The 26,191-nt window shown below is 36.4% G+C and overlaps 1 protein-coding gene across 5 annotated transcripts in view; it reads right to left on the reverse strand.

Moving 5' to 3' along the window:
* The window catches only part of LOC128682834 (protein bric-a-brac 1-like), a 353,293-nt gene that overhangs the window by 305,248 nt on the left and 21,854 nt on the right, over window positions 1-26,191 (reverse strand). For all 5 annotated transcript variants that reach the window (XM_053767754.2, XM_053767752.2, XM_053767750.2 and 2 more), the window contains exons 2-3: window positions 25,068-25,122; window positions 10,400-10,661 (exon numbers count right to left, since the gene is read on the reverse strand). The gene's annotated coding sequence lies outside the window, so the exon portion shown is untranslated. The remainder of the gene's footprint in view (window positions 1-10,399; window positions 10,662-25,067; window positions 25,123-26,191) is intronic.

The following is a 26,191-nucleotide window of genomic DNA, read 5'->3' on the forward strand; positions in this document are numbered from 1 at the left end:
ACAATCCATCAACAATTCTTATTCCGTTTCGACCTCAAAGAAGAGCAAACAAAATATTATTACTATAGGTGATTATTTTGTTCAGTTGTATTTATGCCACAACTAGCCACTAGATGTCGGCAGTTGTAACAATCACATATAGGTAAAAACTAATATTATAAATGTGAAATCAAGTTTCTTGTTTGCTTGTTACCTCATCACGCATTATCATTACTCAACCAAACTTATTGAAATTTCGCATAGATATAATTTAGAGTACGGAGAAGGTACCTTTCAACCCGGAAAAACTATTGTTCCCATGGGATTTGCGAAAAACATACGGCGCTGTGTGTACTTGGTGGTACTAAATGCTAATAAATACTTTGCAATAAAAACACTAGATGGCGCTGTGTGTATTTTAAATTAGCTATGGATATAAACAATGCCAATCTCATTTTAATACGAAGAAAATACTGCTTCCAAGTGAATTTAAGCTAGCAGGTAAATAAAAACACCATATACAATTTACGCAATGTTCATGCATCCGGTCGCGTTCGAGGACAGTGTGGAACCGGCATTACAGAAGTCGGTTCTAGCCAATCTAGAGAGCACCACCTTCGTTTAATACCCCTAGATCATTTAGTTTTAAAATAAAAAAAATATGATACAAGTGAAAAGTTACTCCACCTTTTACGAGACTGGACATATTTGACCTATTTTTACAAGAGGAATCCGCACAATCGATCACTTTAATCACCGGAATGGTCTTTATCGATTGTTCAACTAGTATTTTATGAACGCATTAGAGCATATTCTGCTCTTGTACCTCGGCAGATGGGAACGCGGAGGCGTGGCGTACCCTTTACTAAATGATCTAAGCGAATACCACATCCAACACAAAGCACAGTGTTCCGCTCTCGACGGCAGCGCGCCGTTTCACTGTCGACTTTTGTTCTCTTTGTGACGTTCACGTTATTATTAAAAACAATAAATCGCTGAGGGTGCTAGCTACCACTATTGCTTCGCTTTCACTTCGCAACCCCCTGACCCCGCCACCCCCTTTATAATTACTGAAAATGTTCATATATAGCTCATGTTGTGATATTAAAGACTACTAAAGTTCTTTTCGGTCGTCATTCGAGTGCAGAATAAATTATGACTATATAATATATTGACTGACTAGATGTTGCCCGGGACTTCGCTCCCGTGGAAATTGATGCTATAGGCTCAATATTTGAGATAAAATATAGCCTATAGCATCTTGGATAAAGTACCTTTCGAATGGTGAAAAAAATTTTGAAATAGGTTCGGTAGTTCGGAGTTTACCCGTTACAAACATACAAACTCACAAACGCTTACCTCTTTATAATAATAGTATAGATGTATGTATATGGTCCACAAATATGGATAACTGATTGTATGACAAATGTAATATAATACATACACGCATTTTTTACTTCAAGGTTTATATGTCTATTTTTTACTCTGACATCGTGGGCTTCGCGGCCTCACAGCCCGGGATGTAAATGCCTGCGCAACACACGACGTTGAATGAGATCTGCACATGCATAAAACATATCAAAATCAATCATTTGCAAAACATTTCATCCAATTAATGAGTAAGTACTTACATGTCTTTAAAAAAAATCAGTTGCGTTGACTTTGGCAAATCAGCGCAATTAGGAATTAACTTTATTACTGGAAACACCACCCGGCCATGGTGTCCACGATTTGGTCGCATTTGCCGGCATCGAAATACGTCGCGATTGATATACCTGTGCGTTCGTTTAAAAAAAAATGTCACTACTGTCACTTCGTTCACCCGCGCTTTTTCTGACGTTAGAAAAATCGAGGTATTCGCGAAATCATTCCTTTGGCGAACTATGTAGCTATAAAACAAGAAATGAAGATCTGATGAATCTGTTGATTTCTTTACAGTGAATTGTTAAAAACTTTTATGGACCAGAGGAGAAGACTGTAACTAAATAACTAATTAAATTAAATAAATTTAATATTATGACCTCTATGATCTCTCATGAATAAAATCTTATGACTTATTAAAAGGGCGAAAACGTTGGTGTTGGAATTGTACCTGGTTATATTACTAGGTGACGAACACATCCGTTTGCCGCCCTATCCCTTATGCATGGATTCCCGTCTACCCTGTGTCCTTCTCCGCACTCCTGATCCGAAAATGTACTGCCGTTCATAGTTTTTGGGTCAGGAGTGCGGAGAAGGACACAGCACAAACTACAGGGCACTGCAGTTTGCGATGTCCCGATGATGTGTATGTAGATAAAGCGTGAATATGTAGGTAATAATTAAACAAATTTTTCGCATTTGTAACTACGAGTACTACTTGATGAAGAAGTAATATTCTTCTTTTTCTCGACAAATACAAGACTAAATCGTATGTTATTAAAGGAACAAATTTCTATATACATGTGTTCGCGTTTACAACTCTAACGGTGTCAAAAATGGTGTATGTCTTTGAAAATTACTTTCGTCCATTTTTTTTACTGAATGATTGTGATGATAATGATTACTTGGGATATATAGTACAGTCATATTTTTCCAAAAATATTTTTCTTTTCTAAAGCATGGTAACCCTTATAAAGCCTAGCCTCTCCCCACTCCCCAGACGTTAATATCGGTAATTGATGCCATTCTGAGCACAGGATTAATTACGTTTTTAATGCTAATGTACGAGTAGGCACTAGTTGAATAAGCAATAGCGCAAGTGACTGTGAAAATAACTCCAACTTTCATTTACGGGATGGCGGAATGATAAATGTTAAAACGAATTTTCTTAAATCATTATAATGTAAAAAAAACATTTGATGTGGTCTTTTTATTCTCCATTCCATTTTCAAATATAAAAAAAAAGACTTTACAAAACATTCCATGTTTGACACAAGCTTTTATTGTCTTCAGAGAGATCTGGTTGCATTCAACGCGTGACAAGAATTTATAAGTACATATGTACCTACAATTGAGAGTTGAGGGGTTCCCTCGTAGAAAGGCGATTCTGTGTGCTCCATCAAGTCACCAAAACCATTGTAATACTGGTGGTGCTACGACGCCACGGACACACATACATACACAAATACGTTAAACTTGACTCTCTTCCTTCTGTTGTCTGGGTTTAAAAAAACATCTATAAGGTATGTCTTAAATAATCTTTTAAATTTCCAAATTCAGCTTCAGCGGTATTGATAGGTTCCTGTTTTATATTTGTTGTCTTTATCAACAGACATAAAGAGTCGTGCCGCGCGACAAAAGACAATTGGTCTAAGGGGATATATTATTTGTTTAATTAAAAGGAAATAAGACTTGACATCACCATAACCACTATGTACAGTACAAGCATATGTGTGGCTCAGAAACGGTGCGATGTCATAACAATTAAAACTATGTGACAATAAAACTGACAATCATGAGAAAAACACAAGCTCGCATTAAAATCTAAAGGTATATTGCTAGAAGAGATCTAGTACAAGATAGGGTATTATTAATCGAAGGTACGGTAAGGCTTCGGTCTTAGAGGCGCGGTGCTCGTAGAGGGGAACAAAGCGACGGAGATTGGAAATTAGTTAAGGGTTACCTACACATAATTTGTGGGAATAGTAAGGTTATTTACTAGTTACCGAGACAAAAGGTTTATATCCAATATTAGGGCTGATAACATTTTTCTATTTTCGAATTCAAAAGGGTTCCCTGGGCGAAGTGCTGACCCCGCACTTCTCACCATCGCATCGAATAGATTCGAAGTGAGACGGGAGCGCACCAATCACATCGCGCCATTGTGACGCAACGACAACCACACTGCAATGTCATTAGTTCACTGCATCTCACTTCGAATCATGGGAAATGAAATGCAAACTCACACTAACCCCTCTAATTCTTATGTCAATTGACATAACATACGATAACATGAATCGACATTTTCTTTGCCCAAAAAAATTATCCTAGTGTTATTTTTTATAAATAAGTAGTTATTTTATTGCCAGTGTTAATTCCCGTTACATATTATGTAGTCATTAACTTAGCGATAAACTAGTTTGTCTGTCCACCTCAACGAAACTATCTGCACACCAAAAATCACCTCAATCTGTTGCTCCGTTTTGACGTGAGATACGGACAAACAAACACACATGTTAGTATGGATGCTTTAGTCAGAGTAATATAAAATTCTTTACTAGTTGCCGCGTTCATAAACTCAAATTTCGCGACTCGCTCCGCTGCTAGTTTTTCGCTGTTTTACCAACGATAAGCCTTTACAGTTTTAATTATTATATGCTTTATAACGCGCTTTGTAATTAATTAGTGTAATTAAAGAATTAATAACTTGAAAACTAGGTATAGGTACATCAATTGTCATGTGACGCTCAACGTCGCAGCGAAAAAATTACACACTGCATATATGTAATTGTATATATAATTGTGTGTCTGACTGTTAGCGATCTGTTAGTGACAGACGCATACAAAAGTGATTGTACGAGAAATTGATGCTTTTGTATAATTTATTTTAATTATAACGTAATCATCATGTAAATTAAGCTCTGTCTCGCTGTCATCGATTGATCAAAATATGCTTTAATTTTAATGTAAAATTTTAAATGCGAATTTTGAACACATGGTTGATTAAAGACTTCATTTTACATGTCACATACGCTTTCTAATGCATTAAGTATTTATAATAATTGGCAATTAAGAATTGGCAATAGCTCAGTGGTTAAAAGCACTGAAAGCAGATGCGAGGGTTTGATACCCGCCAGAATATTTGTATCTATACCATCTAAGTATACTATTATTATAAAGAGGTAAGCGTTTGTGAGTTTGTATGTTTGAGCCGGGTAATCTCCAAAACTACCGAATCAATTTCAAAAATTCTTTCACCATTAGAAAGGTAGATTATCGATTATCTAGGCTGTAATTTGTAACGCCACGCATTATGACCTCTTTAGTCATATCGCGTGCGCGCTGGCATGATTTTTTATTTTTTTCAGTCTAAATTCAAAATTTGAAATTATTGTTCCACTTGATATTTTGAAATCACATTTTGACTCATTCATTACCATAACGATATCGGCACGTACCACAGTACGGTGTAATAATAATAAAAAAAATATATAATAAAATATCTTAAATTATTTATAGACCCTTGAAGGGTAAGTTGTTTTAATATGTTTCGGAGAAGTGTTCTAAATTTTACAGTGATTTAGTGCTATAGTTTATGTATTTTTTTATTGTTCACAGGTCTGTATTGCATTTTACTTATCAATTATATCAATTATATCAATTATATCAATTATACAACTGTCTGCCTTTGCCTATTTTTACTCCAACCTACCCTGAGATTACCCTACAAACCTAACAAATTTATCTCAAAACTCCCACGGGAGCGAAGTCCCGGGCAACATCTAGTAACTGTATAAACTTGATTCTAAACGAAACCACTGGGAATATCTATGAAGCATGTGTTATCCTGTCCCCTGTGACATCCTGCATCCAGGATCAGACTTGATGGCGACCAGCTTTGACAATAACACTGTATAAATGACAGAATACTCTTGGAGGGAAATCACAATCGTTGTAATCCAATAAAAAGAATACATATTCTTTTACCTTTGTGTACTACTTGTACTTTAGTAAGAACCGAGTAATTACACAGATTGATTACAAACATAAAATAAATAAATATATTAGGACAAATCACACAGCAATCTGTGTGTAGCTCAATAGCTAGCCCCAAAGTAAGTTCGAGACTTGTGTTATGGGATACTAACTCAACGATACTATATTCTATAACAAATACATATATAGATAAACATCCAAGACCCGGGCCAATCAGAAAAAGATCATGACCCGACCGGGGGATCGAACCCGGGACCTTCAGCGTAGCAGTCCGGCGTGATGACCATTAGGCCTCAGAGGATGTCAAAATATATAAAAGGATATTGTTTATTCGCCAACCAAGTGTTACAATGATCTTAAAGTAATTACAATTTATGCTTAAAACTTTTACAGATATTGCGAATTTCGGCGCCTACTGTATTATAATATTGGTAAACATTTTCATTTATAGTCATCTTATAATAATTATCATGTAATACATCTATATTCTATACTCGTCATATTAATATATATTTTTATGTAAGGTTTATTTTTGTTACTTGAATTTATTATTTATTATCTATGAATTCGTTTATAGAGTAATAGCTCTGATTTACAAGGTGGTTTTTTTAAAATTAAATTTTGACATTTTTGTTTCGGTTTTATGGGTAATTTATTATATAATTCTATAGCCATACAGTATCGGCTATTTTAAAAAATACCGACACGAGTCCCACACGAGCGGAGCCCGAGGATGCAGCTAGCATAAGTCATAACTGTTACACAACATCCCCTACTGTGCGTTACATACTAATAATGCGCACGGCAATTAAAGTCAACGCACACTATTGCAGACGAGCGCCAAGCTTCAACCGCAAGTGATAGCGGCGCGACAAAACATTTTTATGCAGTCCCCTTTTGCATATGAGTTTTATGTGAGAACAATCGCATAGACATTAAACTATTAGGATAGTTTATTGCAATTTGTATTTTATTTACATATTCAACTTATTTCAAATCTTTAAACCTGTAATTTACTGGTTTTCCGGCTATTGATTACATTTAACTTAGTCTACTATTTCGACTTTGACGACCTGGTAAAAATGTGTAAGGGCCCCTAAGTAAGTACCAAAGTAACTAATTCAAAAAGTGCTAAACATTTTCTTTCACGTTTTTTTTTGCCGTCGTAGAAATTAACCAATCAGTCAACTGCGGTTCGTCTTTCACATTCTTAATTACAATAAATATTGATAGATTCCCTACTTATTCTTCCATTATCGGTTAAACTACTTAAAAAAAAACAAGGAAAACCTGTTATTGACTTTATTATTTTCATATAAAACTGTCATTTTTGTATTGTCATCCTGTGGGTTTTGTTTGCCGTCGTGGAAACGCCGCCTGCAGTCGCCTGCGGTCCGTCTGTCGCAGTCCTTTATTACGACAACGTTATAATTTCTCTTTAGCGCATCACCGGTGGTCTCACCATCACTTATCCCCATACAATGTTCCCCACTTAGATAACTATTAAGTTCTAATTATGCGCTAATATGTTGACAAGTCCGTAGATTATCCACTGCATACAGAGTACAAGTTAGGTTATTAGTTAATCTAACACGAATAAAAGCATTTTGAAAACGTAATCTTACTATTTACATGTCAACTTGCAAAACAACTGCATTCGCATTCGTCTGGCTTCGAATCGTCACAAATTCCCATCCCCCCAGCTCCGACCTTGTTGTCATCATCTCAACTGCTAGAAAACAGATGAGCAGTGGCTTCCAAACGTCTGAGCGCATATTTCCCAAACATAGAGTAAATAAAATAAATATTAATACATTAAGACAAATCACACACAAATTGCGCTAGCCCCAAAGTAAGTTCGAGACATGTTTTATGGGACACTAACTCAACGGCGGTACTATATTTTTTAACAAATACATATATAGATAAACATCCAACACCCGAGTCAATCAGAGAAAGATCATTTTCCATAGTGACCCGACCGGGGATCGAACCCCTCGGGACCTCTCGGTTCAGAGGCAACCACTTGCCACGACAAAGTTCGTCAAATAGCAAAGAACATACTCGCTTAAATTTCTTTCATTTAAAAAAATCTAGATCAAATTCACTTCAGCCCTTCGGCTGCTCCGATGATATGGACAGACTGATACACAGACAAGTTAAACTTATAACTCCCCTTCTGTCGTCGACGGTAAAAATACTGTAAGACATTAAGATTTTTTTCAAAACGAGTGCATTACTTTTGTCTTTCAAGCCTTTACTTTTTCTAAGATTTGGTCAAATCTGTGGTTCCGTTAGGTTTGGGATCTTATAGATCACCTGACTACAGTAAACCTACTGTCGCTCAGTCGCTTCACTTTCCTTAACTATACATTATAACAATGATTGGTCCACCCAGGATCGGGTCCCTAAGAGGGAACTCAGGTAATCTCCGAAACTACCAGACCGATTTCAAAAATTATTTGCCCATTAGAAAGGTACATTATTCAAGATTTCTATAGGCTATATTTTTTAAATCAAAATTCCCACGGGAGCGAAGCCACGGGCAACATCCAGTAACAAAGTTTTACTGCGCGGTCATTATTTTTTGCGTTGAAGTCCATAGACGACAACAAAAGCTTGCGTCAAAAACCTAATTAAAAAAAAAAAACTTTAGCCCAGTAATGCATACATAATTAATTATAAATGTGGCCTGTTTAGTAGTTTTACATATCAAATTAATGTGATCGATTATAGGGACTGTCATGATTTCGGAATCACTCGAAATCTCGCACAGTCCACAGCAAATCAAGTTACAGAACCAGTCTTTATCACCGCGCCATAAAGGTCCATTTAGGGAACACTACACATGCGGTCGACTGGACATGCAGGGAGTTGAGAAGATTTGGATGTGGTGGTTTGGCCGTGTGGTTTCCGCCTTGGGCGTACGAGGCGATTGATGATAAAACAACATAACAACACATCAGGTCGTAAAATCACAGTCGAAAATTTTATTTAACCAAACCCCGAGCGTCACTGCCGAGGAATATAACTGGAGACACATTCAGACGAGAGAGAGAGAGAGAGAGAGAGAGACAGAGATTCAGTGAAAACGGCGTAACAATAAAAAAGGAAGGATAAGTATATCCTCTAAAAAGTAAAAATGTTCTTCAAAATTTAAAAAAAAACCCTCTCAAACTCTACCCTGGTGGGAAGAGATCCCTTCGCGGGATAAATCCGCCATTGTATATTTACCTTCTTGTTGTGTCTGTCTGTACTTTTAACATGTGTTCATTGTACAATACAGATCACAAACAAGCAATGTTATATGGACCCTTATGAATTATTCTTTGACCATCATGGGACTTAGCTACATACAATACAAAATATCTTTATTGCCCACAAAAACAGTATTAATACAAAATAATACAATAATATACACAATAGTATATATTATATATATATACTATTGAATATATTATATATATATATACGATTTTTTACCCTCGTCTACCATCTTTATCTTGAACAGCGAAATCGTTAGAATCTTTGTTGAGCTAATACAAATATATAGTCATACAGACATTGCTTGTTTATTGTAATAACATGCAAATCAACCCGTTCCGTTACCTGATCCGTGTAATATTTGCTCTAAACGCTCAGGGCTAATCAGGCCCGTCCAGTTTGGTACGTGACACAACGAAGAATAATAGGCTTAAAATCATTATCACATATAGGGTCTCAATATAGGCCGACAAAACTAATAGTAAAAGAAAAGAAAAAACTTTTTTAAAAGCCCGGACAAACCAGCCAACTCGGCCGGATATTTAGTTGACAAGCAAATTTTTTTAAAAACAAAAAAAACCCTTAAGCTTTCTTGCGTTGAGCACTCGAAAAATAAATTGTTTTTCACCAAATCCAATGGCGTTGGGCGCCATGTTTTTTTTTAATTTAAGAACACTCGCTCAGCTAAGACGAATGTAACAATATCTCAATTATGTAAATCCGTTCAACGGTTTTGGAGACATGAGGTAATAAATAATATTACATATATACATATATGTATACATCCATACGCGCGAAAAACAATAGCCCTCCTGGGGTAAAAAGGCCGGACAATCTGCATTATTGAAGTTTTTGTATGCAAAACAAAGCTATTTTGATAATTTACTCCTGGTCTGTGTTTACTCCATAAATTCTAATGAAATATATATAAAATCGAATGCCAAATCGGTCTAAAGTATTTTTTTTATTAATCTATCAAAATTAAATTCTAGCACGGCGCTAGCTCGTTCGTGATCACAACTTGTGAAAAAAGTGAAAAAAAGCGTTACAAAAGTCGGACTACCCGGACACTATATTATAGCCGGGCACGCAATCAAAAAGCCTACCTATGTCCGGCTTTATCCTAACGCCAGACAACCCTAATCACAGGCATGGCTAGTATCCTGTACAGACAAGTGAACATCAACCATTACAAATTCATTAGAAATTACTTCTATAATCGCGATATAGAAGTAAAAATAAATAGTGTAGTTCAATTTGTGTTTTGAAGTGTAAGCTATATATTATTCTACTCTCTCTCTCTTTCATCCCCGTTGTGTTCACGGTTCCGGTTGCGTCTGGGTTGGTTGGTCATTCCCAAAGAAGATTGACGTTAGGAAGGCGGCCGGTCGTAAAATTACAGCTGATCATTACTTTTGAGGTGTCTTTTCTACGAGGATTCTGGGCTTTGAGGCGTTATAACCGCGAATGAAGTCGGAAACAAGAGGATTAGAATTAAGTAATGTACAAAAGTACTCACCTGAATAAAGAGTCCTGCCAAGTTAATTGGTGAGTAGCAGACGTAGGTGCCGTGGTGGCGACTGAAATCACTTCTGTATCTGTTCCGCCCCGCTCCGCTCTCCGCTCCGCTCCGCTCTCCGCTCCGGTAGCCGATCACGACGCTCGCTCCGCTGGCTCCGCTCTCGTCGTCGCTCGTTCCGCTGCTCGCTTCGTTCACTCCACAATTCTTACTAACCACCACGGCTCTCAGATCTGCTACTCTGTAAACTGTTTCTGATAATCTGTGAAATAAGACAAAAATAGTTATAATCTTGAATTAAATTGACCGATTTTATTTATTTTAGACAGATTTCGCAGTGATTATATTCATGTATGCTCTTTGAGTGAGTTAAAGGTCACTTTATTTGCGTTCTGTTATGTGTAAATAGTTTTCTCTTCTCTCTATAGATTATAGCATCCTATCCCAACTAAAATATTAAATGCGAATGTAAGTTTGTTTGTTACATGTTCACGCTCTTTCTACTCAACTAATCTTCTTGAAATTTTGCATACAAATGTTGTTTGCAGTATGGTGAAAGACGTAGGGTATCTTTCATCCCTGAAAATTAATACGAAGCCGTAGGCAAAAGCTAAGTTTTATACGATTAGCAAATTCGTAGTTAATTATAAGTAGATAGTATAGTTTAAGTCATATTTTATTTATGATCGTCGAAGTATAGCAAACAGCTATTTAGTCCGATAAATGGCAAAAACGGAACCCTTTGTCACATTGTCACGACACAGTGGCCGTCTGTCTGTATGTCTGTCATAGGACGGCCACTTATATGTCAATACGGACAGACGGACAGACGGACGGCCACTTTTTTCCGAAACTATAAGAACTACTGTTGAAACTTAGTCAGTGAAGATGTATTCTGCGAACCGCATTAAGTATTTACATAAAAATAGAAAAAAAAAGTTTTGGGGTTCCCATTTAGAACGGAAACTCTTTTGTTTTTTAATCAAACGCATACGTGTATATTGTTGGTATTTATGGATAGATTTTCAAAAATGATATTAAGGTTTCTAATATATATTTGTTTTCTAAACTGAATAATTTCACGAGAGACACTTCCAAAATGCTAAAATTCTCAGAATGAAAAAACTCAAAAAAATATATGATGTACATTACTATGTAAACTTCCATCGAAAATTGGTTTGGACGAGATCTAGTAAGTAGTTTTGTTTTATACGTCATAAATCCGCAATACGGAACCATTCATGGGCGAGTCTGACTCGCACTTGGCCGCTTTTTTATAACATCACATTCATTCATGTCGGTTTTTGAACCATCCGCGATCTATAGTCTGTCAATAATGCAACTAATGAACTAATTACATACTTAGATCAACAAAAAAAATCAATTAATGTAAAGTATTTCTTATTAGAGACACACCAACAGATGTTTTATCCAAATTAGCGTTTTTGGTATAGCTAATTGATTAAACAATCTACCTATACACATAATAAAACTATAAGTGGGCTATGTCTGTATACAGGACATATATTTATAAGAGACTAACTTCACGCGCGTTAATTTTCCGAGATGAAAGGTACCGTATGTCCTTCTCCACACTTCAAATGTATGCAAAATAAACAAACTTAACTTCCGCATTTACAATATTAGTGTTTATGGTACTAATAGGGGTAAAAACATATTTTTTTTAGAACTTTGGTCTGTTTTATGTTTGTAAAATGTCTTTGGCTTCCAGTAGATAAAGACACCCATCATTATTATCATTTAATATCGGAATGTACATACATTTTTATTATATGTACAATATAATAAACTATAGGAAAAAAAACTATGAACAATCAATACGCTCAGCAAATTACGTTTGATTAGAGTTAGGTACATATTTCTTTACAAACTTAAAAAAAATCAACGCACGGTAAGTGGCTATATTATTATTTATATATTCAGCGAACAGTTTCTATCAAACAAACATGGACATCCACAGCAATTAATGCAGCGTACAGACCGCGCGCATTCATTTTTTCATTTTTTTTATTGACAACAGCGGCGGCTATTAATAAATTTGACGTGTCTCTCTCTCATAGCGTAAATAATAAACCTTATTTTGGAGATTTTGTTCTAATTATAATCGGCCGCCTGTTTTACGTCAAACCTCATTGGCAATGCGATTGTTGTCCATCATTTGCTAATACTATGAGTCGCGTATTCGTCTCATAAGACATCCATGGGAAGTGGTCCTATTTTAGGACGGAATCACATGCCACGCCACGACATCGTAACTCACAAACCGATGAATCGATTAATCAATAGATTAATTGATTATTGATTAGTTGACGACCTCAGTGGCGCAGTGGTAAAGTTCTTAACACTGAAACGAGAGGTCCTGGGTGCGATCCCCGGTCGGGTCATGATGGAAAATGATCTTTTTCTGATTGGCCCGGATCTTGGATGTTTATCTTTATATGTATTTGTTATAAAATATCGAGCTCGAGCTTACATTGGGGCTAGCTCAATCTGTGTGATTTGTCATAATATATTTATTTAGATATTTTTTCCTGTTAAAAAAATTATATTTTTTTGGTTGAAAGGGTACTTAATAGAGAGTAAAATGTGGAAACTAGTCCAGAATTTGTTCAATGGACTACATTGAAATAGAGCGATTGCTTGAGCTGATTATTGATTACTATCCATGATTCAATATCGTTTTATGATTTCGTACCTCAACAGGAGAAAATGGAACCTTTATGAAATAAATCTAAAAAATAGTCTTATCTGTTTTACAGTTACTTTACTCTGAAACTACTGAACCAATAAAGATTAAATTTAGTACGCGTATGTAAATCTGCGACCTAAAGACGGAAAAGTTAAATTTAATAAAACAATTTTTATTTTGATGTCTACTTTTGGGGCTAAATTTAAAAACTTAAAAAAAGATAAATATTGCAAAATACAGAACATTGGCTTGTTTTAAAGATTTCAAATATATATTTATAGTGATTTTGAGTAGATATGTGGCTATACGACCACTCTTCGGTAACAAACTTTGAATAAACTTTGAATATCACTAAATAGTATAAAACAAAGGGCGTTTTACCCGAGGACGGCCCGCTAGTAATTCATGTTTAGTATATTTGCATGTTTATAAACATTTCTCGTCAGTGTGAAAATTTATTCAATCACTTACTAATTCAGTTACAGAAATGTTAAAACATTTTAAGCGTGACCAATGGTAGTTTGTTTAAATTAAAATGAAAACCCGTGAATAGAAAATATTAATAAAATTTATTACTAGTTAGTTTAATAAAATTAACAAAGTATAATATTAAAAAAGCCTAGCGACCAAATTTTGTTTTAATTTAAATTCTACTAACCTAGGAATTCGCGGACACAGCATATACCTACTTAGTTACAGATACACTATGACGATTCCATTTACTTCACAAACAAAACTAGGTTTGCGCGAATGCATACGGTGTGCGCTCACCCGAACGCAACAATGTAGCTGTTCCTATTGACTAACTAACCAGGTGACGTTTATCGTATCGTAATAATAAAAAGTAATTTCACACAAAAAATTGGCGAAACTCAGTTATTTCATACTTGTTTTGCGTGAGACACGATTTCTAGGATATTAATCAATCCAACTATTAATTTATTATCGTATATAAGAATCTTTCATATCGACATCGCGGTTTACGCGTAAATAGGATAGACAGCTGACGTGTTAATTAATTTTATAATTTGATTGTAAGAATTTGTGTAGTGTTAGGTCATTTATATTCCGCAGATTGGACAAAATAATCACATTATTATGCAAACGACGTACTTTGTCAGCATAAAATCCGAATATTTGTAAAAAAAGGGCGTCAAAAGATTTCTGTCAGGGTCGGCAAAGCGCACGTACGTAGGTTTCGGTGACAGCATTCCATCAGGTGAGCCGCACGCCTGTTTGCCTATTTATTAGTTTAAAAAAGACACCATTTTGTTCTATAATTCCTTAGGGAAAGAAATTATTGAACAAAATGGTGCCTTTGGAAGTAGGTGCAAACCCAAAAGTGCGTTTGATGTCGTCTAAAATGGAAGGTCTGAAAAAAAAAGGGATGCCGACGACCGTGCAAGGTGGAGACGAAAAAGTAGCAAAGCGGACCCTGGGCTCTGAAGCTCAACGGCTGAGGAAGGATCCGGAAAAACGCTAAGACGAGAGCGAGAGAGTAATTTGTGTGACTGTTACCTCGTGGTTTCTCTCTCGTGTAAATTCAGAGATGAAAAAGTGTCTTACGAAAATTCTAGCCAAAACACAGATAAGGTCAACAGCTGCACATCAACTTTCCCAAAGACATTGCAAACTCGTCATTATTACCACGCCATAGAGGTTCATGCAGGGTACACTTGACGTGCAGTTGACTGTACATTTTATTAAAAATCACTACTGCATTTTGTAGATGTCGCGCGAAGACGAAGAAAACTAACAACGAGCGCGACGCAAACGCGATAAGTAGACAATTTTATGCGGTACCACTATCGCGGAAGAGTTCGCCGAACGTTGACGAATTCGGCATAAATTTCTGATTTCAAACTCATACAAACTAAGCAAACTATATTCGGCATTCAAGTCGAGCGAGTCGGCATTTTCATAAACCACGGGCACACGATGAGGAACTAATTATATTAGCGCTCTGTCCAGTTTCTTCTATCTCTTTCTTGTATTAGCGAAATGACGATGTCTACACTTTTCTCTATCTACATTCAACATATACTATTTTGCGATATATGTTTTCAATGAGAAACGCAGTGTGCATGTCGGTCGGACGTCTTGCAGGCGACACGAGAATTCGATTAGCCATTCTTAAATGGGTTTACGTCCAGTATTTGCCTAGTATTTTCGCAAATCAGTCCGGCGCAAACTCAACTGTTAAATGGATTTGCGGCGGACTGTTTGGGACAATACTGAGCGGAAACCCATTACTGCTATAATTGCGTGGCAGAGTCGGCGTGAGATCTGTGCGTCACAGTACACTGCCACAGGACCAATTATAATGTGGAATGGAGATAATGTTATGCGAATTTGATTATATTGTAAGAAAATTACTGGCTTTTAAACACGCTTTTTGAGGACATATGTATGCCACTTAAAGGAAAGAAAATATTCTATTAAATATTTTGAAGTGAAAAAAATAAGACGAGGGATTTAGTTTTTTAATTTTATTATTTACTTGCTGCGCCCCGGGGCTTCGCTACCTTAGGAATTTCGGGATAAAAGAACCCTAAATGTTATTCCAGGTTATTTTCTATCTGTATACCAAATTTCATTACAATCGGTCCAGTAGATAATGCGTGAAGAGGTAACAAACATACTTTTGCAATTATAATATTAGTTGGAATTGGGATTATCTTTTGTTCGAGCGAAGCCGAGACGGGTCGCTAGTGAAATATAAACCAATTTAAATATTCCCAAATAAAATGTAATCTATTAGATTGTCAAACAAAACTCGGTTTCTTCCTCAGCCATAGGTAGCCACAGGTAATGGAATAAAATGGCGGCTCGCTGGCGATGTGGCCTAGGGTTGGGGCGGGGAGGGCCCTAGAGAACCCGGTCACGATTCAGAATATCATTGTGCGAGTCGCAGCCCGTTGCGAGAATCAAGATTTTAGAAAAAGTGACCAATATTGTACCAATTTGATGAGTAACGTTTAGAATTATATAACCTGTTACACTGTCGATTTTAATTTCTCCCGAGGCTCAGGGACGCAAAAGTAGTATTTACTATATAATTATAATTTCGAATAACGCATGTTTGATATCAGAAAAGTGTATGAAGTGGAAGAAGATGTTGTAACAAAAATTTTAAAAGGAATGTTCAGTTGAGTTGGTTTGCATGATGATGATCAGAATCGAACTTGGAACACCGCAACCAGCGGATCTCCTTTGTAAGCGAGATATATGGTGCACCCATAATCGAAGAGCATAATATATGATGAACAGTGATGTGTTTAGAATAAGCTAGTGAGATTTGTCAAGATCGTGGCAAATATAAATCCCTAGCCTCTGCCTACCCTCATGGGAAACAGACGTTTGTATTTATGTTGACACAGGCGCGGAACCGGAGACGTTGGTGAGTGGATTTTTGACCGCCGTCATTATCGTCCATCAATATAAAGAACCATCTTAGGAATAAAACATTAATAAAACAAAACAGATTATCCTATTAATATTATAAATGCGAAATGTTTGTTACTCTCTCACGCAAAATCTACTGGACCGATTGTTATGAAACGTACTTATGTAAGCTGGAATAATAGATAGCCTGGTACTTTTATCCCGAAATTCCCACGGGAGCGAAGCCCTGAGGCGCAACTAGTAATATCTACATAGATAAATATATCATTTATAATTGAAATATTTTACTTTTTTAACACCAAAATTGATGTTTAAAGTCGCCTCCGTGCTATTTTCTTTGTTGAAATTTGAACGAACCGTACCTAATGTCTCGTTCGAAGCCAACATTCATTTCGGATCGCAGAATCCAGCTAGTTAGTGGTAACCAGCTGAGTTTAAAAAAAAAGCTAATGCCATTTATTACAAACAGTAGTAGATAAATCACCCGGCGTACAGCGAATCTACTAACATGGCAAACAGCATTTAAACTAACCCGTACATGGATACAAAAGTTGACAATCGCAACAAAATTTATCAATGTATCAACGACCTATGCTCTAAGGCAGTCTGTTGATAGATATGTCCTCGGTTATCTTTGTTTGCAGTAAAATCTTCACTTGTTGTCGATTAATTACTGACTATATGAAGCGGCGATGTCTCAGTGTTGTATCCGCCTGAGATCGAAAGGTTCTAGGTTCGAATACTCGTACCACATGAGTTTATATAACAATCTGACTCATGTGTTGTAGTTTCCATAGACCGCCACTTGCTTCCGGTGAAGGAAAACATCGCGAGGAAACCTGCACATTGGTGGACAGTTTGGTTCGCTAGTGTGAATTAGACTATCTCCCACTAGATGGCGGTAGGACGTCGTAAGTCATATCAGATGCCTTTAGGCGAACTGAATAAAATCTGACGGTGTTAGCAATAACACACGATATGATGATGACTGTATACTGAATGTAAATAAAAAACCTTTAATTGCACTCCTGCGTGCAGCTCATTCGTATTGCGGGATTGATACGCGGGATTAGTTTTTTGTGTTTTAAAATCGAATTGAATTACAGTTTTATTTGAAATTACTTTTTTTAATCACGTGAAAGCAAAAAGAATGCATTATTTTTATTTGTTTTCCAAAATAACAAACAAAGCAAGTCGTTTAATATAGTTACTTGCCAAACGTGTACGCACTTTGTCTTCAAATGGCGCAAGTGGCATTTCTATTACCTTATTATTTAGATTTTTGTTGTGTTAAGATATTTTTTCGCAGTCCATTGAATTTATTGCTAATGTAAGTGCGAGTCAATGAATATTTAAATTTGTCGATGCAGTCATTTGTCAATGGTAAAAGCTGTTTATTACCGCCCTAATTAGAATCGAAAGCTATACAATATAAAGTGCAGTTTCTGATATTATTCAGTTAATGCAGAGGGCTGAATGGAAAAGGAGATGTCTGGCGTTCTATACCACGCGAGTTCAAAGTAGATTGGCTTATAATATAATAGCTAAGTCATGTGCCTTCTAAAGCACGAATAAGCTCGATATAAAGCAATTTTGGTCACCCATCCTGTGGCTGACCATCACAAAAGTTGAACTCTAGCTATCGCACGTTGTGTGCCTGAACCACTGCGACATCCTATCCTAATTACTAAGTAGTTAATTCTTAATAAGACTCTAACCGTACTTTCTATCATTTTTAGTTCCAACTAAAAAAAAATCGAAAATTTAGATCCGAGATCAGTATGTTTTGTTGTATGTCAGAGTATCAGTATGTTTGTGACATACTGAACGGATTTTGATGAATCTCGTTAGAATATAACACGGAATAGCACACAGGACACTTTTTATCCCGAAATTCCTCCAGGAGCCACGTCTTCAAGACACAGTCGGTATATTAGAGGTATATTTCAAGCGGTGGTGGTGTAATGGTTAAGACGCCCGCCTGTGGATCAAAAGGTCCCAGGTTCGAATCCTACTCGTGCCATATGAGTTTGTTTTCAAATCTGACTCATATATAGTAGTTTTCATCGACCACCACTTGCTTCCGGTGAAGGAAAACATCGTGAGGAAACCTGCACACTGGTTGATTATTATTAATTAAATGGAGAAGGCAATGGCAAACCACCCCATTAATAATGCATAGAAAATTTCAATCCACGTAATGACCACGACCCTCAGCCATGAGGAATACGACCATGAAGAATATTTCCGGGTATTTCCCTAAAGATCGCTTTCCTAAACTAACTGCGACATTGCATAGAAAGCATATCCCTTTTCATTATACTTATATTGCCAGTTCGCGGGTAAATATTAACACAAACGATGGAAAGAAAACTTATTGAGGGTAAACGACGAGCGATTTCATGCTATCCATTTTTTACCCTCAACAAAAAGGGTTATTAAGTTCATCTTTCATCTATATATTGTCCGTCTGTAAAGAGTATTAATGAAACGAGGGGCTGCACTGCACTGTGCCCACTGCGTATTTATTTATCAACAAATCACGATTATTCGATTTGGTATTGCAATGACAGTCTTAAATATTTATTGTCGTATTTCCTCATGGCATGGATGGTCGTGGAGGGTCGCATCTTTCTCGTGGTTTGCCATTGCCTTCTCCATTTCACATACATGTGAATAATCAACCAGTGTGCAGGTTTCGTTAGGATGTCTTCCTTCACAGGACTATACATTCTCCCCAAGTTAAGGTTTTGATTTTGTATGGAGCAGCCGTTTTTGTTTCGCGATAGATTGAATATTGATAGAGGTTTGGGGAAAAGTAATTGGCATACTAGTCTTTACTGGGTCACTTTACAATTTGAACACTCACCTACAAGGCTAGGACAAGTTCAGGTCTTACCACAGAATTTAAATTAAAAACAATAGAATGCTCCTAGTTTATTTTTATATTATGCCACACTCATTGCAGTCGAGTTAAAAGGAGCTTACCCAATCTTTCTCATACGAGCGTAATTGTGGTTTTATTGCGGCTGTAACGCCATGAAGCCTCAGGTCCTATTAAGAAAATTCAAATTGTTTCGTCATGCAAGGAGGTGGAAGAAAAATCAGAGCCGATTCTTCAAAAATTTGAGATTATGTAGCTTGGGTGCCAAAATTTAAACACGACAAAGAGTATGAATGGTTGCATATTAGTTGATACACGGGCCGACACAATGAAAGGAGTTTTATTACATTACATAAAGTTTTATACAATTAACGGCGAGGGAGCGTTGCCAGTTTGAACTGCTTGTATGTTAGAGAGACCTGAGTTGGAGGCATAAGCGTCGACTCAAGCATACGACACATGCAGCACACACTATTTCACAGCTAGCACTTCTATATGCCTTAGTATTTCAAATTCTGCGATTTACATTTTCTATGTAGATGAATAATTTATCCTAACGACTAGAAAGATTAACCTTCTTCCGTTGTTCTGCACCTTGGATACAAATTCTAAACAGTACATATAAAATGTATGAGACACTACCTATTGCCATATCACTAAAGATATAGTTGTATTATGAGTGATATTCTAATTGGTATTTTTTCTAGAATCCCTATTTTCGTTAATTCAATAGTTTTACTTCTCCTTCTTCCTAATTCGACAAAAACTGTTCCGTTTTAAATAGTTTGTAACTTATATAAAAATCCAATCCTTATTCACATATCATAAAAACAAGTCGCGTCTATCTGTCTGTTTATATAAACGCGATAAACTCAAACTACTGGACGGATTTTTGTACGGTTTTCACCAATAAATAGTGAGATTCCTGAGGTTTATAATATATTATGGTTTTACCAGAGCGAAGACGACATGAAACGCTAGTTAATGATAAAAATTATATAAATACATATATTCACATTTGTCTTCCTCACTAGCTGACTACCTGTCTTATGGGATTCAACGCTTTTTCCCAAATTTATGCCTACCCAAACATTGATAGATAGTAATTTGTTAAAATTTTATAAGATACAATTTCTCTTACATTATATTAATATATATATTACTAAGATATATACATTTAAGAGCAAAGATATAAGAGCTAAGATATATATATATATATATATATACATTTAAGAGCATCGTTCTTGTCAGTGGAGTTTCTTCCATCTCTCTCTGTCCTCAGCCATTGTTTTGACGAGGATTGCCAACTCAAAAAAAGGCATTTCTGGGTTTTCCCAGCTCGACAACCGGGACTTTGGCAATAGCGCGGGACACAATCAACATACAACATATACAAAATGGTAGTAAAAATTAATTATTTACACATTTTTTAATCATATAATAGAAAAAAAAAATCAATTCATATGTACCTATTGTACAGCTTGAACGAATGAACACCGAACGTTCCTCAAGTGATATACGCAATGCATAGGTGATTATTAATATTGTTAATTAATAAGAAACAATAATAATGATCAGTGATTTCCGGGACAACAGGCGTCCCGCAAGGGGACGTGGCGGGACTGCCCCATAAATTGACCCAAAAGCGGGACGCACGGTTGACAAGCCCAGTTTTGTGCGACTCTCTCCTTTATTTGATCCATAGAAGCCCTTCATCGCTTTCCTTGTCCTCTTTACGCTTCTATTTTGTCTTATATTAAGTTTTTAATCAGATTATCATGTACCTGCTCACTTAATATTTCCACGCCTCAGCTCATCAACTTTTAATAACGTGATTTTTTCATTTACCTAATACGAGTACTTCTGATTGTCTTTCTTTTCTGTCAACTATGTTTTCTCCTCAACATTTTTTCTATTTCAGTTCTAATTTTCTAATTAACTGTAAAGCAATCACATTCGATGTACGACACCATATGACTGCAATCTATTGTATTCGTCCTGTAACGGACAGAATGAAAGCTATTTACTCGAGAAATGAGATACCCACTACCCATTAATTGAAGAGCAAAACTCATCAAAATCCATGATGTAGATATATCATTTTGATTTTCTCATAGTTCACAAAGAACCAACGGACTGACACACTCGATTGGGGTCTAATCGATTGTACTGTGATAAGGACCTGCCGATCGTCAGGTAATCGAGACGAGAATCGAATGAAGGCATTGTGATTCCTGCCACGCGACAACCAATTTAGAACCACGGCCATTGAGGTTTATGACTGGAGTAGACGTCGAAATTACCCTTGGTACACTACTTACTAAGGAGGAGGAACACTTCGAAGTGACTAACTAAGATGACCAGTCTTTTAAACATAACTTTTTAAACGTTAATGGATAAAGATGTGACAAGACTTGGCTTCGATAAAGTTCTAATTTTTGTCCTGTGGTACGTGCAAAACAATTGTTGCTTTGTCCAGAGAATCTTACTTATAGAGTGACTAATACTAGAATCCGAGTAATTCTTGTTCACCAACATTCATGTATTGGTGACCAAAAAAAAGATCTGTGTTCTTTTACAATCAAAATTATTTTGTATTTTACAGCAAAATCAAATTTTAGAATTGTGTCTTATGCTACTAATATTATAAATGCGAAAGTTTGTGAGGATGAGTGTATGTACATACATAAATACACTTATCCTCACAAACTACAACATACATAAACATACATATGTTTGTTTGCTATGAAATTTAGTACACGGGCAGAATAACACATAGGGTACTTTTTATCTCGAAATTCACACGGGAGCGAAGCCCTGGGGCGTAGCTAGTAACACATTTGGTTTTTTTCCTATTTGAATAAAAAAATGGAAACATGGACTTTTTAACACCAACAATGACGTTTAAAGTCACCTCCTTGCTATTTCTACTCAAGCAGCATTCGCATTGCATTCGAATTTAGAAGCACTGAAGCTCGGACCCGCATTACCGTCAGTTTTATTAGATACCATCCTTCAAGCCTAATATTTAGTGTAGTAAAGTCGAATTTTCGCTATCTCGTTCAATCAATTTCACGATTTAGATGGAAATTAATTACGGCTGATTTATGTATTTTGATGATGTCATTGCGTCGTGTAAGGCTTCATTGGTATGTCCTAAAATGGCTGATATAGAAGGATTATGTTATGCATATTGTAGTGCATCCACACAAACCTTCGTGGTTTGAAGAAAGCATTATTATAATGTACTTATTGTAAAAGTTTTCAATGAAATAAAAAAAAAATATATATATATATATTTCTGCTCTTTAAATGAAATGAGGACATGTTGGGACTATTGTTGCTGCTCGATAGTCAATTATCAATGGCGTTTCGATTGACTATTGATAGTTTGAGAAAAAGTATCTATAGGTTATGTACGGCGAGTGGCCCTTGGACCACCCATAAGCCTATGCTTTAGAATATTATGCTTAAAAATTGTTATGCTTATGGTAGGTATGCGTAAAAAAATTGTGCCTAAAACATTATGATATAAGACTGTATGCATAATAATAGGGAACCTTTATTATATATAAATCTTATGTCTAAATCGCAATAAACACTGAGCCAAGACAGTCCCATAGGCCAATCAAAAGTCTCCAATCCACAACAAATCACTAAGCTCCACTTAGTGCATTGAGCATACAATCCAGCAGCTCCGAGAATAGAGTGAGTCTGCGGGAGCTTGCAATTAACAATTAAAAGCTCTACAGCATTGGAGACTACGGAGGGTGTTTAAACATGCAGGAGACCCTGCGTACGTCCTAAGTAATTGAAAATGTCTTGCAGCCTCGCTGTACGCTGCCTTCCAGCTTGTTAGCCAACTTTGAATATTTCAATGCCCCACGTTGTGACATTACATCGACCGCTATATGTTTTTTCAAGGTTATTTTTTTATAAGCTTCCTGCCCGATATACTTTTTCATGGGACACTTAGATTTTTGACAGCGACTTCGCCCGCGTGCATTTCCCACGGGAAAATTAATTTTTCCAGAATGAAAGGTACGCTATGTCCTTATCCATGCTTCAAACTATATATTGTATGCAAAATTTCGATAATGTTGGTTGAGTAGATAGAGCGTGAAGAGGTAACAAACGAACAGAGTTACTTTCACATTTATAATATTAGTTAGGACTAGGAAGCCGAATAATTTAATGAGCGGTCTCCCTCTTGCATTGCGGTAGAAGTGTTATGATCTTTACTCTGCACAATGTTTGGTCATGCATGATCATACAAAATTATATAAACAGACAATGTTATTGTTACAAATAGCCTCCGATCGGAAAACATTACACTTCTTATCGGGCAAAGTGGTATGAAAACAAAAAAGCTGCGCAATAAATATTTGTTTCTCTTGTTTATGAATAAAGGTTGTGTCCCACTGTACCTTGCGTAAATATGGTAAAACAGGCGTTTTGTTCGATTGTTAAAGGCGGTGGCACAATAAACTTATACTTTATTACATGTTTGTACGAGCGTGCGTCAGAGGCCGCGCCTGTAAGGGTGCGTGTACACTAGCCGGGAATTGCCAAGGGAAATAACCAATAAGATGAGCGATTTATCGAAGAAAAATGGCGGTACAATGTGTACAGTAGGGGTTGGCGGCTTTTAAAATATTTAAAAGTTGTGTTATATTCCACATGTAATGGTCGTAGCCATTACGTGTGGACTACGACCCACAGCCGTGAGGAATACGAATAAAAGAAATTTATTCGTACGTTACATTCATATGAAAAAAAGTCTGTCAGTTTTCAGTACATTAAAAAACAATTAAAAATGTTTTAAATAAATTATACACCTAAACCTTCTTCAGGAATCACACTATCTATTGGTGAAAACCAAAATCGGTGCAGAAGTTTTTGAGTTTAGACACAGGTTGCAGATGATTTTGTTTTATAATATGAATGGATATTGGTTCAGGCATATCACACATGCCTGAAACTAAATTCAAATAATTAAGTCTTTAAAATTTTCCATCTCCTTATTTTCATTCATAACCCTATTTAATTGAAAATAGGGCTTATTATCGATTATTATCAGCTTTCATCCGTAGGTACGTGTGAATTTCATCAGAACACTGGAAAAAACACATTGCTAGCACATGCACAAACACATGCATTCACGTTCAACGACCAATCCCTTTATTTTTAAAAGTCTATTATTGGAAGATCGAGCCTTCAATGGTGAAACGAAGAGAATTTTAATTTTCCATCAATTAGCTATTATCCTCCATCTCTATCGCCCTTGTGGTGTAAGAAAGGGACGAGTGATACAGAGACGAGCCCAAGATTGGCGGAAGGGTGACAGACGAACGGCAAACCAATATTATAACTAAGGGGAAAGGAGGAAATGAGAAAAATCTCCGACGACGTCTCCAAGACTGTAGGTGTTGCCATTTCTGAGTAAGTATAATAAAAATAGCTAATATTATATTATAGAATAGGACCCGAATACCTAATGCTGTGTGATCGGGGAGCGAGACGATAACATATATAATGAATGTGCCAAGCCCGCGCAGATTGTAAGTGGATCCGTCAATTCAACGCGACTAAGGGTGACATTATTAATCTTCAAAATCATTAAGTATAAAAACTAAACAATTTGTAAAATATTTTACACGGGCACTTACCTATCAGAAGCAGAAACGACTGTGGCACGTGCACCCTCACCGAACTGGTAACAATCTGAAAAAGAAAAGCTTTGTGTATTGATGCATTATTAATAAATTATGTAAAATTATATTTCGAAGATTGATTACATTAGAATATAGAAAAGTGAACGGCAAAAAGTCACTTACTAATAATTCTTACATATTATAAAACTGATTCCTCAACCGCGTCTATCTGTCTGTCTGTTCGCGATAAGCTCAAAAACTACTGCACGGATCTTCATGCGGTTTTCACCAATAGATAGAGTGATGCTTGAGGTAGGCTCAAGCGAAGCCGGGACGGGCCGCTAGTATAAAATAATTATAATAAGTTTAATTTCTGATTTTCATCTATTTGGATAAACGTAAACTATGAAGATTTAATTTATTATATAAATATTATATTATATACATTTATTTTATTTGGCTATTACCGCAACCTTATATACCTACATGAAAGAAAATCAGGTCATCATAATTGGAACCGGATCACGTCTTTATTCCGTCCGAGCAAGACACGTAACTCGAGGGCCGCGTTTCGCTTTATAATATCCAGCTTACTGGTGGGTTTGTGATAGTCATGCTTATTGGAACAGGAAGGATCACATCTTAATACCTTACGGGGTAGACAGAGTCGCGTACCTCGAGGGCATTTTAGTTATAGAATAGTCTAACCGCATACCAAATATAGCCCAACATTGGTTGTGGTTATTTCATATTTGTTACATGCAAATAGAATACTGTTTCAGTTTTGGTCTGAATCAGGTAAAATTATTGAATCAAGGCTGTAGCCAAAGCAAATTTGACGTGGCAAACTGCACATATTTACCATTACTGGTTTAATCTCCGCATGTTAGGTTTCCTTCGGGGGTGTGGCGCCACGTAGCCCGGGGTCGGCGTAAAAATAAACTTTCAATTTGGAAGATTCGGTTGTGATGTGTGTGGAAGAACCGGCCGCCTGTTCAACGTCAAGCCTCTTCGCGAATGCCAATACTTTATTTCTTATTGTTGAGAAACCAGAGAAACATTTGTCATAGGACTGCCTGAGAGATCGGTCGTGGAATGAAACACACACAACGACTGCCTTAGCACTATTGATTCATGGA

The sequence above is a fragment of the Plodia interpunctella genome, chromosome Z (assembly GCF_027563975.2).
Source record: "Plodia interpunctella isolate USDA-ARS_2022_Savannah chromosome Z, ilPloInte3.2, whole genome shotgun sequence".
Classification (NCBI taxonomy): Eukaryota; Metazoa; Arthropoda; class Insecta; order Lepidoptera; family Pyralidae; genus Plodia; species Plodia interpunctella.